The sequence below is a fragment of the Talpa occidentalis genome, unplaced genomic scaffold, assembly GCF_014898055.3.
Source record: "Talpa occidentalis isolate TD23 unplaced genomic scaffold, MPIMG_talOcc4v2.1 talOcc4.19, whole genome shotgun sequence".
NCBI classification, from domain to species: Eukaryota; Metazoa; Chordata; class Mammalia; order Eulipotyphla; family Talpidae; genus Talpa; species Talpa occidentalis.
The window spans coordinates 538,085-553,288 of NW_023601962.1; the positions used below are offsets into that span (position 1 = coordinate 538,085).

General features: G+C 42.3%; 1 pseudogene; it reads left to right on the forward strand.

The window, feature by feature from the left end:
• The window catches only part of LOC119250969 (TIMELESS-interacting protein-like), a 48,037-nt pseudogene extending 36,500 nt beyond the window's left edge, over positions 1-11,537 (forward strand).
• The last annotated feature ends 3,667 nt before the right edge of the window (positions 11,538-15,204 follow it).

The window sequence follows — 15,204 nt, forward strand, 5'->3', positions numbered from 1 at the left end:
GCACCTGCTGTCATCAGCAAGGACACCAGACACCCCTTCCATGAGAACCCCAGACCTCCCTTTCCATACACCCTGTGATTCCAGAAGGGCACGAGCTCATACCATTCACATCTTCACTTTCATGCTCTGACATGCCCCTTTCCCACCGACAGCTCCAGAATGGCAGGGCCTGGTGAGAGTGATGTTAAGACACAGCTGGTCCTTGTAGGTCACCTGGCACAAGGACAGAGTTGGCCGGAAATGAGAAGTCTTTGGAACCTCTTCTCTCTAGGCAGCTACACTGCACAGACTGACCCTGGTCACAGGAGGTTAAGGTGTATCTGAAGCAGGGGTCATCACAATGGACTCTCAGTGACCACATGGCCCAGCAAAGCTCAGCCCTGGCACAGAAGACCCTCTGCCCCCCATGGCCACAACTAGCACTACAGCCCCAGGCCTGGATGCCACCAAGGAACCTGGCATCTTTACTTGGCTGTCAAGGCCATGGGTCTCTGGAGGCAATTCAGCAGACTTAGCAAGCTGTCAGGGAAGATCAAAGGGACACAGATGGCTCCTGTCCCCCCTATTTTGTTTAGCATTCCCAGGAGTCCTCTTTACTGAGGAGGAATTATCCTCAGCCAGGTCTACATTTACCCCAACACCAATGGGGTTTCTATTGAAACCGGTGTGTGCTGTTAATTTAACCCTTGCACCACCACAGTTTCTATTCCCATGAAACCACTCTTTATTTTCTTATTCAAGAAAATATTGAGATATTCAATATTTCTTGAATATTTTCTTATTCAAGAAAATAAAGTTTATTTTGAGGAAAAAGAACAAGAGCAAGGACTCCTACGCAGTGATGCCAAGAAGGGGCAAGAGACACCATTATATGCCCATGTCTAGGAGATATTTAAAATCCATTTTCTCTATTTTAAAACCTGCTCATCCTATTTTGTGATTGGCTCTTTCTCCTAGTGTTTATATGCCTGCAGGCTGAAGTGCCCATTTTCTCAGCTCTTATCTTAGAATTTCTCTTTTTATCCTCCCTGTCCAAGGAATCTTAAAATGTACTGTCCCAGTTAGCTTTAAATATTAACCTTAAAATTTACTGCCCTCATTAGCCCTCCTGAATTTCTCTACCCTTTTCTCAGAAGCCTCTTGAACTCTCCAAAGTCCCTGCCTGCATTGTCCCTGAAGCTTCCCAATTAACCCTAACTTGCCCTGGCACTCATCCCCCCTCTACAGATGGAGCCCCTGACTGCTGTTAGGACAAAGGGCGTCAGTCTGCTCTTTAACTGCTTCCTGCTTAAAAAGGGCAACGTGGGGAAGCAGTCAGGGCTCCATGGCAGGGCAATGCACTCCAGGACCTCAGAGGAAGGACAGTGGAGATGTCCTACCAGGCTCCATCTGATGGACCATTTGGAACCTGATGGCTTCCAGGTGAGAGAAGATGATTCTGACAAGGGCATTTAGGACGCAGGGTCCGCACAAGAGAATAATAAAGAAGATTAGTATGGAAATGAGCAAGGGGAGCAACCAGGACAGAAATTGATTTCCTACAAAGGGAAAGATTGATTGTAGGCCCTTGTCCTGCCTGTCTTTAAATTGTGTCTGTAATACAGATGTTTCTCTTTAATACCTCCAGGTTTTCTTCTACCTCACTAGAAGTTTAATCCAAAAACAACATGTTTCACTTATGAGGGCACAGCCTCATCTGACTTTAGCCATCAGCAGGTCTAGAGCTCCAAGGTTCTGTATAACCACTGAGGCGAGGGAATTCGGAGAGTGTTGTTCAGCCTCTGTAGCACGTGCTATGGCCATCCACCCTGGCTGTACCATAGCAGTCAGATTTAGCACTGATTTTCCCAGACATGGAATTCCTTCAAACCAAAAGAAACCACAGGCAGTAGTATGGCCAATGCCAGGATATTCTAAAATAGGGTTGTTGTGCCCATGTCCTCCACAGTCACAGTTGGAGAGATCTCAAAGGAGGGCATATTGATTTCCCTCTCACATATGGAAGACAAGGATTATTCAAGAATCCTTGTTCAAAGATTGTTCAGGAATAGCCTCAATTGGAGATTTTTCCTGAAGATGATGTTTGGGATGGTGGAGAAAAGTGACATAAGGCATGACAGCTATAATGGTATAGTGTCTTTTCCAGTGTTGAGGGAGGATACTGTATAAGTTTCAGCCAAAAAGAAAAAAAAATGCCCTGCATTTTCTAATGAAATGTCAATAGTGGGGGTCCCTCTGGCCATGCCTTTGTAAATGAATTCCCAGAGAACTGGGGGACAGACACATAATTATTTGACAAAGTCTCTCTCTCTCTGAGATAGTCAGGGTAAAATCATTTGCACACGTGGGAGGGGGGTGTGATCTATTTAAGTTATGAATGTGCCAGGGGCTATTGCAGAGATAATTACAGACAATAAGCTGGGGAACAGTGAATTTGGGAAAGGAGAAATAAGTGGGGTCAGCCTCCCTGATCTATTCCTCCATGTCCCATATATTTCCAGTAAGATTCAGCAAGAGCCCCATATCTGCCCCGCCCCATCCAGCATTCCTCTGTCCAGCACTGGAACTGTTGAGAACCAGAAAGTGCTCTTTGTGAATGAGCTGGTGGCACTGAGGTGAGTGCTTCCCCAGAGAGTGAAATGTCACAGGGATAGTGCTCATGTGCTGTGTCTCCGTGTGTGCCCAGCGCGCTGTGCGCTTATAACACTGAGGCTGTGGCGGGGATAGTTACATTTGAGTGTATATTTACAGAAGGTGAGGTATAGCCATCCTAAATGTTGAGAAGTAGGTCCACACAAAGCATTTTGAAAGCAAACATGAGTGTAACCCCCTACTATGTGTACTGAATCCACAGAGAGAGAAACAGTTCCAGGCCAGCGATCATTAAGTGGTGAAGGAACTAATAGTGCCTATTTATACTGGGAAACAGTAGTCCCATGGGGAGATGTCCCTTCATCCCAAACATGGAGGCTGAAAAATTACTTAGTTCCTCCAAAGAAGCTAATTAGGCCTAGTGGGGAATTCCTTGTACAGCAGGGTCCTCTCTAGGGCACACCCCACAGTCAGTATAGTTCCCTGTCTTTGCCATAAAATTTAAGGCTGAATTAATAGGTGGCAACAATACAGAGGAGAAACCTGCAGAGTCATCCACAAGCAGGTAAAAATTGACAAGAATAGTTTAGTTGCCATGACAGGCAAGAGAATCGGTTTCCCATCAGAGTGTGCAGTGTCATTTCCTTAATCTGAAGACTGAGCTGCAGCACCCAGGAGCCCTCAAAGGTGATGCCTCCTGGCCTGCTCATCCACTAAGACTTTCCATTACAGCGAGTTGGATCTCAGGCCAGCCAGGTTGCTGATCTACATGGTGCAGCAGATATTCTAAAATAGGGTTGTTGTGCCCATGTCCTCCACAGTCACAGTTGGAGAGATTTGCTTCTTGATTTGCTTGCTGCTCCCCTCAGCAATGGATTTCTGTCAATCTACCTGTTCTATTCCCACTATGTCTCTGGTGAATCCTCTTACCCCTCCCACCTCTGGCCTGTAGCACAGTTCTGAAGAAACCCTGAGATGACTGACATGCTCTAACCAATCTTTTTCCTTTCATAGATTAGGAGACATGAAATAACATCTAGAATCATGCATATTCTGGCAGTATTTTTTTTACACAGAAAGGCTTTCAATCTTGATTTGATATTTCCTTTTAACTTCATTTTGGCCTATGAATGAAACTTCTGTTGTATGATATGCCTATGTGTGATAAATGGTAACTAAAGAGCTCTTAGAAAAAACCATGGGGGCAGATCAACATGGCGGTGAGGAAACACTGCGAGTAAGATCTCCCATTAAAAAACAAGTTAATAGGGAAGAAAAGCGGCAGGTCCCAGTGAGAACTGGGACACGGTAGATAAACGGACGACTCCAGCAAACTACCTGAAGAAGAAAATTGCCATAAAAGAGGACTAGAAGGGAGGAAAGCTCAGAACCCTGCTACACTCCCCCACCCGCAAAGTCGGCACTCTCCGACCAACAGAAAGGAGGAAAAAAACTAAAAAAAAAAAAAACTGAAACAACCAACAAGAACAAACTATGCATCAAGCAGGACTGTGAGTGGAAAGGAACTATTTCAGCCACCACACCCCGTGAACTGGAGCTGTGGAGAACCCTGCAGGATTCGCCGCAGAGGTGAGCGAACAGCTCCAGGCGCCATTAGAGAAAAACAAAGACTCCCAGAGACCTACAAACAGCCCCAGGCCAGCTGGTAAGCTTGTGCAGAAATGTGGCACACTTGAAAAGCAAACGCAGATCGCGGCTGCCCAGGTCCAAACACCTGCAACCTAGGCTTGTGGGGAGATGCGTGGGGGCCCTCACTGAGGTGAATGTCCCTCACTGAGTAATCAGAAACCAGGCGCCCAGACACGGGAGTGGGGTGCAAAAGGCGCCTTTTCTGTGGACACTGAACTGGGCTACAGCCTGCATCCTGGACCTGAGGGCTTTGGAATGGAGACCGGGGCATGAAATTCAGGGTGTGGGTTCCCCACAGCGGTGGGGCACAAAGCAGACACAGCACCCCAAAGCCGTTGAGGCTTTCCCCACCACTCCCACTCTGTTCCCAGTCCCACAGGGTGAAAAAAAAAACAGCTCCCCAAGGACACTAGGAGAGATCTCTGGCGCCACCTAGCGACCAGAAAAAAAAATCACCAACACCCCATAGAACAGGGACCTTTCTTCAGTAAAGACTGCTTGAAACTGGCAGAAGGATCCCAGAGGGGGAGCAGGCACCCATGGCCGGGGCAGACCGGGCGCGCAGAAGAGTGGGCCTGAGACCGAGTGTGCAGGGAGTGCCTCCCACATTGCCATTTTAGAACAAGGACATTTCTTAAGTAAAGACTTCCTGAAACCAGCAGAAGGTTCCCTAGGAGCCAGAGGTGAGCTGGGAAGTTAGCTCATGCCAGACCCCTTCTGGCCTGCAGTCTGAGCCCAGAGGGGGAGTGGGAACCCACCGCCGAGGCAGACCAGGCACGCAGGGAATGCATCCACATTGCCATGTTAGAACAGGGACATTTCTTCCGTAGAGACTGCCTGAAACCAGCAGAAGGCTCCCTGAGGAGCCAGAGTTGAGCTGGGAAGTTGGCCCACGTCAGACCCCTTCTGGCCTGCAGTCTGAGCCCAGAGGGGGAGCGGGAACACACCGCCGGAGCAGACCAGGCATGCAGGGGAGTGTGTCCCCACATCAGCATTTTAGAACAGGAACATTTCTTCAGTAAAGACTGCTTGAAACCGACAGATGGCTCCCGGAGGAGCCAGAGGGGAGTGGAGAAGTTCACCCAAGATGCCGGCCACTCCCAGCAACACAGTGTCCCAATGTATATGGCAAATTAGAAAACAGACATTAGGGAGTAGAAGAACCACACGCAACCTTGCAACTCCTCAGGAAAAAAGCACATCACAAAAAGAAAACCACACACCAGATTGCAACGACAATAACTTGGAAGAACTTCTGAGCCTTCCAGAAAGAGAATTTAAAATTCCCATGAAAAAAAATGACAGAAGTCATAAAGGAAAACAATGATAAGGGGAAAAATAATCAACAATCAGAAGAATGAAATTGAGTCCCTAAAGAGGGAAGTAAAAGAAATGCAGGCGATCAAAGAATTAATGGAGGCACGAAAGAACTCTGGGAAAAGCAATGAAAGCAGAATAGATGAAATGGAAGAATGAAAAAGTACTCTTGAAGACACAGAAATAAAAAGAACCAAAACAGAAAAGGAAAGAGAAGTAAGAAGGGAAAAGACCAAAGAAAGACTTCGGGAACTATCTAACTCCATGAGGAAAGGAAATATAAGAGTTATAGGAATCCCAGAAGGAGAGGAGAGAGATGTAGGAACAGAGAAAATATTCAAGGAGATAATTGAAGAGAACTTCCCAACGTGAAGAAGGAGCTGAAAATTGATATACAAGAAGCAAGAAGACACCAACATTCATGACAAAAGGAAAAATACAGCAAGACACATAATAGGAAAGCTCCCAAGAATCCAGGACAAGGAAAAATAATGAAGGTGACAGGAGGGAAGAAACAGATAACATTCAAAGGAAAACCAATCAGGTTTTCTCCGAAGAAACACTACGGGCAAGGAGAGAGTAGACGGACATAGTCAGCAGACTCCAAGAAAACAGATGCCAACCAAGAATACTCTATCCCGCAAAGCTCTCCTTCCTCTATAAAGAAAGAATAAGGACCTTCCCAGACAAACAGAAACTCTGGAATTTCATTACGACTAAACCCCCACTCCAAAAAATACTACAAGGAGTCTTAAAGCCAGAACCTCAGAGGGACAAATAACAATGAAAGAAGGCCAAAAAAAAGTTATTAAAAGAATAAATAAATAAAATTAAAGGAAAGACAAATACAATGTCAAATACAGATTTTAACATATCAATATTAACTCTAAATGTAAATGGACTAAACTTTTCAATAAAAAGACACAGAGTCGCAGGCTGGATTAAGAAACAAAATACAACCCTTTGCTGTCTCCAGGAAACACATTTAGCTACAAAAGATAAAAATAGACTGAAAGTAAAAGGATGGAAAACAATCCTACAAGTAAATGGACCAAAAAAGAAGGCAGGAACAGCTATACTTATATCAGATAAAACAGATTTTAAACTCAAAAAAATAAAAAGAGACCACAATGGTCACTACATTATGATCAAGGGGACAACACTTCAAAAAGAAATAACACTCATTAACATATATTCACCAAACGAAGGAGCACCAAAATATATCAGACAACTATTGTCATTGATGAAAACAGACATCAGAGAAAACACATATGTAGTGGGAGACTTCAACACACCACTATCAACAATGGATAGATCAACAAGACAAAAAATAAGTAAAGACACTAAAGCTCTAAATAAGGACCTAGAGTGCTTGTGTTTAACAGATATCTATAGAACACTAAACCCAAAGAAACAGAGTACACATTTTTCTCAAGCAAACACGGATAGTTCTCCACGATCGATCAAATACTGTATCTCAAGACAAACATCAACAGATACACCAAGATTGAAATCATACCAACCATCTTTTCTAACCATGAAGGCATCAAACTAGAAATAAACCATAAAAAGAAGTCAAGGAACTCTCCTACCTCATGGAGATTGAAAACCACACTACCGGAAGACCACTGGACTAATGAGGAGATCAAAGAAGAAATTAATAAATTCTTTGAATTGAATGACAATAAGGATACCAATCTCCTAAATGTATGGGATGCAGCAAAAGCAGTAATAAGAGGAAAATATATAGCAATAGAGTCTCACATCAAGAAACAAGAAAGAACTCAAAGAAACAACCTAATCTTGAAGCTCAAAGATCTAGAAAAAGAACAACAAAAATACCCAAAATCATTAGAAGAAAAGAAATAATAAAAACCAAAGCAGAAATAAATGAAATTGAAACTAAAAAAAACAATCCAAAAGATCAATGAAACCAAGAGCTGTTTCTTCGAAAAAAAATCAATAAAATAGACAAACCCCTAGCCAGGCTCACAAAGGAAAAAAGGGAGAAAGCACAAATAAACAGGATCATCAATGAAAGAGGAGAAATCACAACGGACACAGCAGAAATCAAAAGAATAATCAGAAACTACTATGGACAGTTATATGGAAACAAGTTCAACAATCTGGAGGAGATGGACAAATTCCTACAACTCTACAATCACCCAAAGCTAGATAAAGAAGAAATAGAACACCTAAACAGACCAATTACAAGCAGCGAAACTGAAATGGTAATCAAAAACCTCCCCCAAAACAAAAGCCCAGGACCTGATGGATTTACAAATGAATTCTACCAAACATTCAGAGACAAATTAGTGCCTATCCTTCACAAACTCTTCCAAAAAATTGAGAAGGAAGGGACAATACCAAACACGTTCTATGAAGCCAACATTACATTAATACCAAAACCAAACAAGGACAACACAAAAAAGGAAAACTATAGGCCAATCTCCCTTATGAACACTGATGCAAAAATCCTCAATAAAATTTTAGCTACCAGAATCTCACAATGTATCCATAAGATAATTCACCACAACCAAGTAGGATTCATTCCAGGGACACAAGGATGGTTCAACATCCAAAAATCAATCAACATTATCCAACATATCAACAAAAAGAAATATAAAAAAACATATATTAATTAATAGATGCTGAGAAAGCTTTTGACAAAGTGCAACACCCATTCATGATAAAGTCCCTTGAAATTCTTGGGATGCAAGGAACATACCTCAACATCATAAAGGCCAACAGCCAGTATCATTCTCAATGGCGAAAAGCTGAAAGCATTCCCATTAAGATCTGGAACAAGACAAGGATGTCCACTCTCACCACTGCTTTTCAATATAATACTGGAAGTCCTAGCCAGAGCAATAAGACAAGAGAAAGACATACAAGGAATCCAAATAGGAAAAGAAGAAGTCAAACTATCACAATTTGCAGATGATATGATAATCTACATAAAGAGCCCCAAAAACTCCACAGAAAACCTAATTCAACTCATCAATCAGTTCAGTAAAGTGGCAGGATACAAAATCAACACGCAAAAGTCAGAAGCCTTCCTATACACAAAAAATAAATCTGAAGAAGAAATAATAAAAAAAAAATCCTTTTATTAGCAAAACAAAAAGAAATCAAATACTTGGGAATAAATCAAACAAAAGAGGTATAGGACCTATACAAAGAAAACTATAAAACACTGTTAAAAGAAATAGAAGAAGATACAAAGAAATGGAAAAACATACCCTGCTCATGGATTGGAAGAATAAACATTATTAAAATGGCCATCCTACCAAAAGCAATATACAGATTCAATGCTATTCCAATAAAAATTTCAATGCTATTCTTCAAAGAAATAGAACAATTATTGATGAAATTCATATGGCATCACCAAAAACCCCAAATAGCCAAAGCTCGCCTGAAAAAAAAAAAGAAGGGAATGGAGGCATCACACTCCCAGACTTCAAACTATACTACAAAGCCATAATCATCAAAACTGCATGGTATTGGAACAAGAACAGAAACACAGACCAATGGAATTGAATAGAAAATCCAGAAATAAACCCACAGATTTATGGTCAACCAATCTTTGACAAAGGAGCAAATAATATGCATTGGAGCAAAGAAAGTTTGTTCAATAAATGGTGCTGGGAAAACTGGGTCGCTACATGCAAAAGAATGAAGCTTGACCACTACCTCACATCATACACAAAAATCAACTCAAAATGGATTAAAGAACTAGACATAAGACCTGAAACCATAAAATACATAGAAGGAAATATAGGCGAAACACTATGTGATATGAACATCAAAGACATCTTTACAGACACATCACCCAAAGCAGTGATAGTGAAGGCAAAGATAAACAGCTGGGACTACATCAAATTAAATAGCTTCACCCAAACTAATACCTTGAATAATAGTTTTCAAATTCATATTACCTCTGTGAACTGATACCCAGTGCCAATAAATCAAAGCAAAAGCTGTTCAGAAATTGATAAACTAATGGAGTCCCAGCAGTAAATTCAGCTATTCGGATTCTTCACAGCCCAGGGATTCTTCACAACTCTACAATTACCAATGAACATGAGCTCAAGATTCTAAAAGCCACTAAAGTCAAATCGAGCATTTGTTTAACCCTGTATTTCAAGGTTGCTATTGGCAACTGAAATCTAAAGAAAATGAGTAAAATGGTGATCAGTTTATTTCTAGGTTGAAATGGAAAATACTTCAAACCTAAACAGAAATAAATTAGATTGCTTAAATCAATCAATCAATAAATAAATAAAGAGCTCTATATGCTATATGTTGTATGTCTGTATACCCTTTCCTTGTGTCCTTCTCTTGGCCTCTAGTGGTTGACAAATTGATATTCATGGTGCCTATAGAAATGAAAAAAGCAACAACAAAAAGTCTCCAGTTATGAGGAAAAAAAAAAACTAAAGGTTATGGTTTGCCAACATTGTAATATTGAACTAAGCTGTTGCCTTCATAGAGATTGAATGCTGTTGTTTCTGCTGTTTTCTGATATTTATGGCAAGGCTTCCCAGAAATCTAAATTCAAGTAAAAAGGTGGTAGCCTGTCATTTGGATGATAGAAGGAATATTTGTGGAACCTCAGTAGAGCTCCTGAGACACTCCACAAAATTTCTCCCTTTCCTCCTGGGAAAGACATTAGATGATTTTGTCCTATTTGGCTTACCTAGTAAAGTAAAACTAGAAGGGAAGCATTGTCACTTGGGAAAAAGGGAAACACTTTGACATGCACAGAAATGTTCACATTGGTTTTCTAAAATGTGTAAACAACCTCTCAATACCTGATATGTATGTAATCAACATGTCAATGTTAATTGCCGCCTTATAATATTGTATACTTCAATGGTTTAATATCTACATAAATTGTTTCTACAGAAAATAGGGAGAAAGGGGATGTGCGAGGTTTGTCTGTCGCGACCAAGTCCGCGCTGTGCCTGATGCATTCTGCTTGAGAGGAAAAGATGGAGGAACAGCAGGATGGCTTGATTGATCTCCCAGATTATGAACATGTAGAAGATGAAACCTTTGCTCCTTTTCCACCTCCGACTGAGAGAGAAGATGGAGAAGAAACGGAAGCTGATAAAGATTCATTTCAGAGAGAGGACTTCCAGCATTAAGGCATGTGTTTGATAAGGCAAAATTCAAAGGTGAAGGGCATGAAGTTGAAGACTCTAATCAGACACATGGCGCACTGGGCACATAGGCTATTCCCTAAACTGTAATTTGAAGATTTTATTGACAGAGTTGAATACCTGGGAAATAAAAAGGAAATTCAGACATGTTTAAAACAAATTCAACTTGATCTTCCTATTGTACATGAAGATTTTGTTAGCAATAATGATGAAGTGGCAGAAAATACTGGCCATGATGGAATGACTACTGAATTAGATCCCTTTTTGACAAGCTCATTTCAAAGTGAGCAGTTTGCTTCCAAGTCAAGTAGAAGTCTAACAGAAGAGCAACAACAAAGAATTGAGAGAAATAAACAACTGGCCTTGGAAAGAAGGCAGGCAAAGCTACTGAGTAATAGCCAGTCACTAGGAAATGACTTATTGATGAACACATCTACTGTACAGGCAGTTGAAGAGGTTAATACAGGTGAGAATCAACAGGAGGAAGAGGTTAATACAGGTGAAGATCAACAGGAGGAGTCAAATGGATTTAACAAAGACATTCTAGACAGTCCACATAATGCTGCTACTGCCAATACTGCAAATGAAGAGGAGGAATTAAAATCAGAGGAAACACAACCATACTAGTCCTTTTAAAATGTGCACTAACTTTACCCATATATGTCACTGAGGTTATAGGCTTCCACTAAGAGAAAGTCTATTAATTTCCTGTTCTCCAAGTTTGGGATTACCATGTATTTTGTCTACTTTGTGTTAAAATCTTTATGTAATAAAATTTTTGCAAATTTCTTGTTAAAAGAAAAAAAAAAGAAAGAAAATAGGGAGAAAGGACCTCGGCAGATTCCTATAGATGGAAATGTTGAGAGTAAAAATTTCCTTCAAAGAACTGAATAGACCTGGAAATAAACCTGATTTTTACTAAGTTTTGTTTGACATAATCCTGTAATTTTTTTTTTGTTTTGCATTTTGTCCTGATTCAACAAAGTTTTCTTGTTTTGAGTGACCAGGACCTGCAGCAATGTTGCATTTTTTTTTTCCCAGCAGCGCTACCTTGTGTTCACATTTTCTCTCCCCTTGGTACCAACACAGCATGAAAATAGTGGTAGTAATTTTTTTTAATCTTCATGTCAGTGTCTATTTTTGCATAACTTCCTTAGGAATTTTGTCTGCTTGAAACAAAAACAATTGGCCATGAGTGTCACTGTGTGGCTGTGAGTGGAATCTTCCAGGAGGATGAAACAGCTGAACCAAGAAGAGGAGAACCCGCTGCTTTGTCCATGGGCTCCAGAGACCCCTAAGGGAGGTGGGGAAACTGCCTCCCTGGGCAGGACTGGACGACCTGGAAAAAGGAAAAGCCCCGGTACCCTTGAGAAGAGGAAGCACAGGTGGATTCTGGCGAGACCAACTTTGTTCTTGAAGCCTACGTGCGTGGACCAGACGTCGAGAGTTTGTTCTCATGCTATATGGAGTGTCCAACAAAGCAGCTAAAATTGATGTTTGGTTATTCTGCCCTGTGATTTTATGCAAAAATAGGCAATATTATTTAAAAGTAGATTTGTTTTGCAAACTTATGATATGCTGTTGAACCAATTTAGGATCAAGGTGAGAGAACTTGTTTTTGTATAAGTTGAATAAATTTTAACATTTTTTCCTGTGATTTGATCTCTTTGCTGTTTTATTTTAGCTAATAGCTCCAGATTTTTTTTGTTTTGTTTTTTTTTTTTTTTTCTCTTGGACTGATAAACTATTTTCCAGGAATGGAGGACTTTTGCTTTCCACAATGGGCAATACCTGGAGAGACTGATTTTATTTTTTTTTAAGATTTTATTTATTCATACAAGAACCAGGGTACAGGCCAGATGCACGGGAGGGTGAGAGGATTCACCAGAGACAGAGCAGGGAACAGAACAGGCAGACTGAAGAAATACACTGCTGAGGGGAGCAGCGGGTGAGACAGGATAGGTCTGCAGCACCATGTGGGACCCTGGCCGGCTGGAGGGATTGAACCGGTGCTGCAGAGGTTGTGGACAGCTTCACAGCATGGCACTTAACTGCCTGCGCCACCAGGGGAGGCCTGAGACTGGTTTTCTTTCCAAAGGGAACCCTGAGAAAATTTTTCATCTGAGACTGTACCCTGGCAACCATATATTTGGTTCTCATTGTTAGGAGTTGGTGCCTCAACTCCGTCCGGAGTTCCCAAAGACTACACAGAGTCAGAGATGCAAAAGCAAAAAGGCTTTATTGCTAGCTTAAGCTAGGGCCCAAATCTGCCTGGAGTACTGACACAGCAGTCTCACCAGGTTGAGAGAGGGACCCCCCTCCCAGAGCAACCAGCTGTTTTTGTACTTTGTTGACAGGATGCGGGGACTTTTCACACCTGGGGCAGGGTCCACCCTGATTGGATAGCTCTTATGGTGCTGGCTAGGTTTCGTTTACCCTTGTTTTGTGGTTTCTGCCCCAAAACGAAACTAGGGCATGGCTGTGCCCTTGAAAATGTCTGTTTTCCTTAAAATGGCTGCTGTCTTGCTATGCCTAGTTCTTTAATATCTTACATCATCACCATGGAAATGGTGGGGGAAAGTAAAAAGGGGGAAATTTTTAGGGGGAAAGGATGTCCTGAGCAAATTCCATACAGGCTTTGTGGATGCCACCCCCACTCCAGGAAGACACTGGGAACTACAAATCCCATGACTTTATCTCCCTCTTTTCTCCCTGAGTTGTACATTTACTCATTCTCTTCCCTTGTAAATAAACCTTTGTTAACCTTTTTCATGAGCCTGCACTGTAAGTCCCTTTTGAGCACTGGGGTGAGGACCCACAGCCAGCAACCCTTTTTATATGGGGGTTCCTCTATAGCAGAAACTGTCCTGCCTCACGGTGACCCTTCATGCCAAAGTGGATGTCGTGTGTAGTGTGGGGCAGAGAAGCCATTTTTCTTTCTTCCCTGGAGGGCAGTGGGGGCTGTGGAGCCTCAGGAGTCTGCACAAGGGGAGTATTGTTACACTGAGGAGGATTCTGTCCTGGAGGAGATTCTGTCCTGGTGTATTTAAAGAATGCTACAAATGATAATCATCCTCTTCTAATTCTGCCTTCTTGCAGTCCTTATGGGAGGGGTAAGGTTTATTCCTTCTCTGCACCATTAGCCAGGCCTCTCCCAGATCCAATTTTTGGAGGGCGTCCTGTATCTGGTCCTGCACACTTTCAAGAACTGCATGGTTTCCCTCCCTCATACTCTGAATAGCTAAATTGAGAGCCTGAATTTGTTGCTGCATGGTCTCAGAGAAGCAACAATGTAGCCAATGGTGTTCACACACTATCAAAAAAAAAAAAAAAAAAAAAAAGGAAAAAGGCCAGAAGCACAGATTGCAAAGCAGGCATGGTGTAGGGCAGGAAGGACCACTAAGCAGGTTTTCTAATATCTAACAGACTGGGTAAAAGAGGAGTCAGAGTCCTCAGTGGTTTTTGCAGGTCTTTTATTGGGGTTCACCAGGCATATGGCAGGCAGGGATGCTGGGGGGCCGGGAGGCTAGCAGGCCTCCCAGCCCTCAGCAGGTCTTCACTCTGGGCTCTCCGGCCTTCTCTCAGCTTCTGCTTCTCTTGCTTCTCTCTCGGCTTCTGCTGCTTCTTTATTGGCTTCTCTTTTGGCTTCTGCTGGCGTCCCAGTGACACCACCCTTAAAAGCCTCAGCCCAGGTGAATCCCATCTACCTAAGCATTCAGGACCGCAAGGATCCATCATCTATCCTGATGGTGGGAGGGCAGAAAAGCCCGATACCTTTAACCTTACCCTACAGATGGCTTGCAAGCCACCCACATAAGTATATAAAAGCAAAATCATGTGCCAAAGCCCCAGTTTCACCAAATTATTTGTATTTTTAAGGTTGGTAGGGATGTTGAATGGAAAAAGACTACTTAAAGTCAAAACCGGAATAAAACTGAAAGAACTTAAGCTAGGGAAGAATTGCTTAAGTGCATGGTTGAAAGATAAGACAGCTGTGTAAAGCCAGGAACTGGACACGGTGCAGGTTTTCTGATCCCATGCAGACCGGGTAAAGGAGGAGTCAGAGTCCTTAGTGGGTTTTTGCAGGTCTTTTATTGGGGTTCACCAGGCATATGGCAGGCAGGGGTGCATAGTCTTCACTCTATCTGGGCTCTCTGGCATTCTTTCTGCTGCTTCTCGGCTTCTCTTTCAGCTTCGGCTTCGGCTTCTACTGCTGCTACTGCTGCTACTGCTGGCGTCCCCGTGACGCCGCCCTTAAAAGCACAGTTTTAACTCAGCTGAATCCCATCTACCTATGCCCACACCCTATTCCAGGTGCCCGCCATCAGGCATGCATTCAGGACAAGGATCCATCATCTATCCTGATGGCGGAAGGGCAGAAAAGCCTGATATTTTCTTTACCCTACAAGCTGTGTGCAAGAAAAAAAAGAAAACTGTTCAAGACCTGGGACAAAGACATTTACCAGTGTCCTGCAGACCT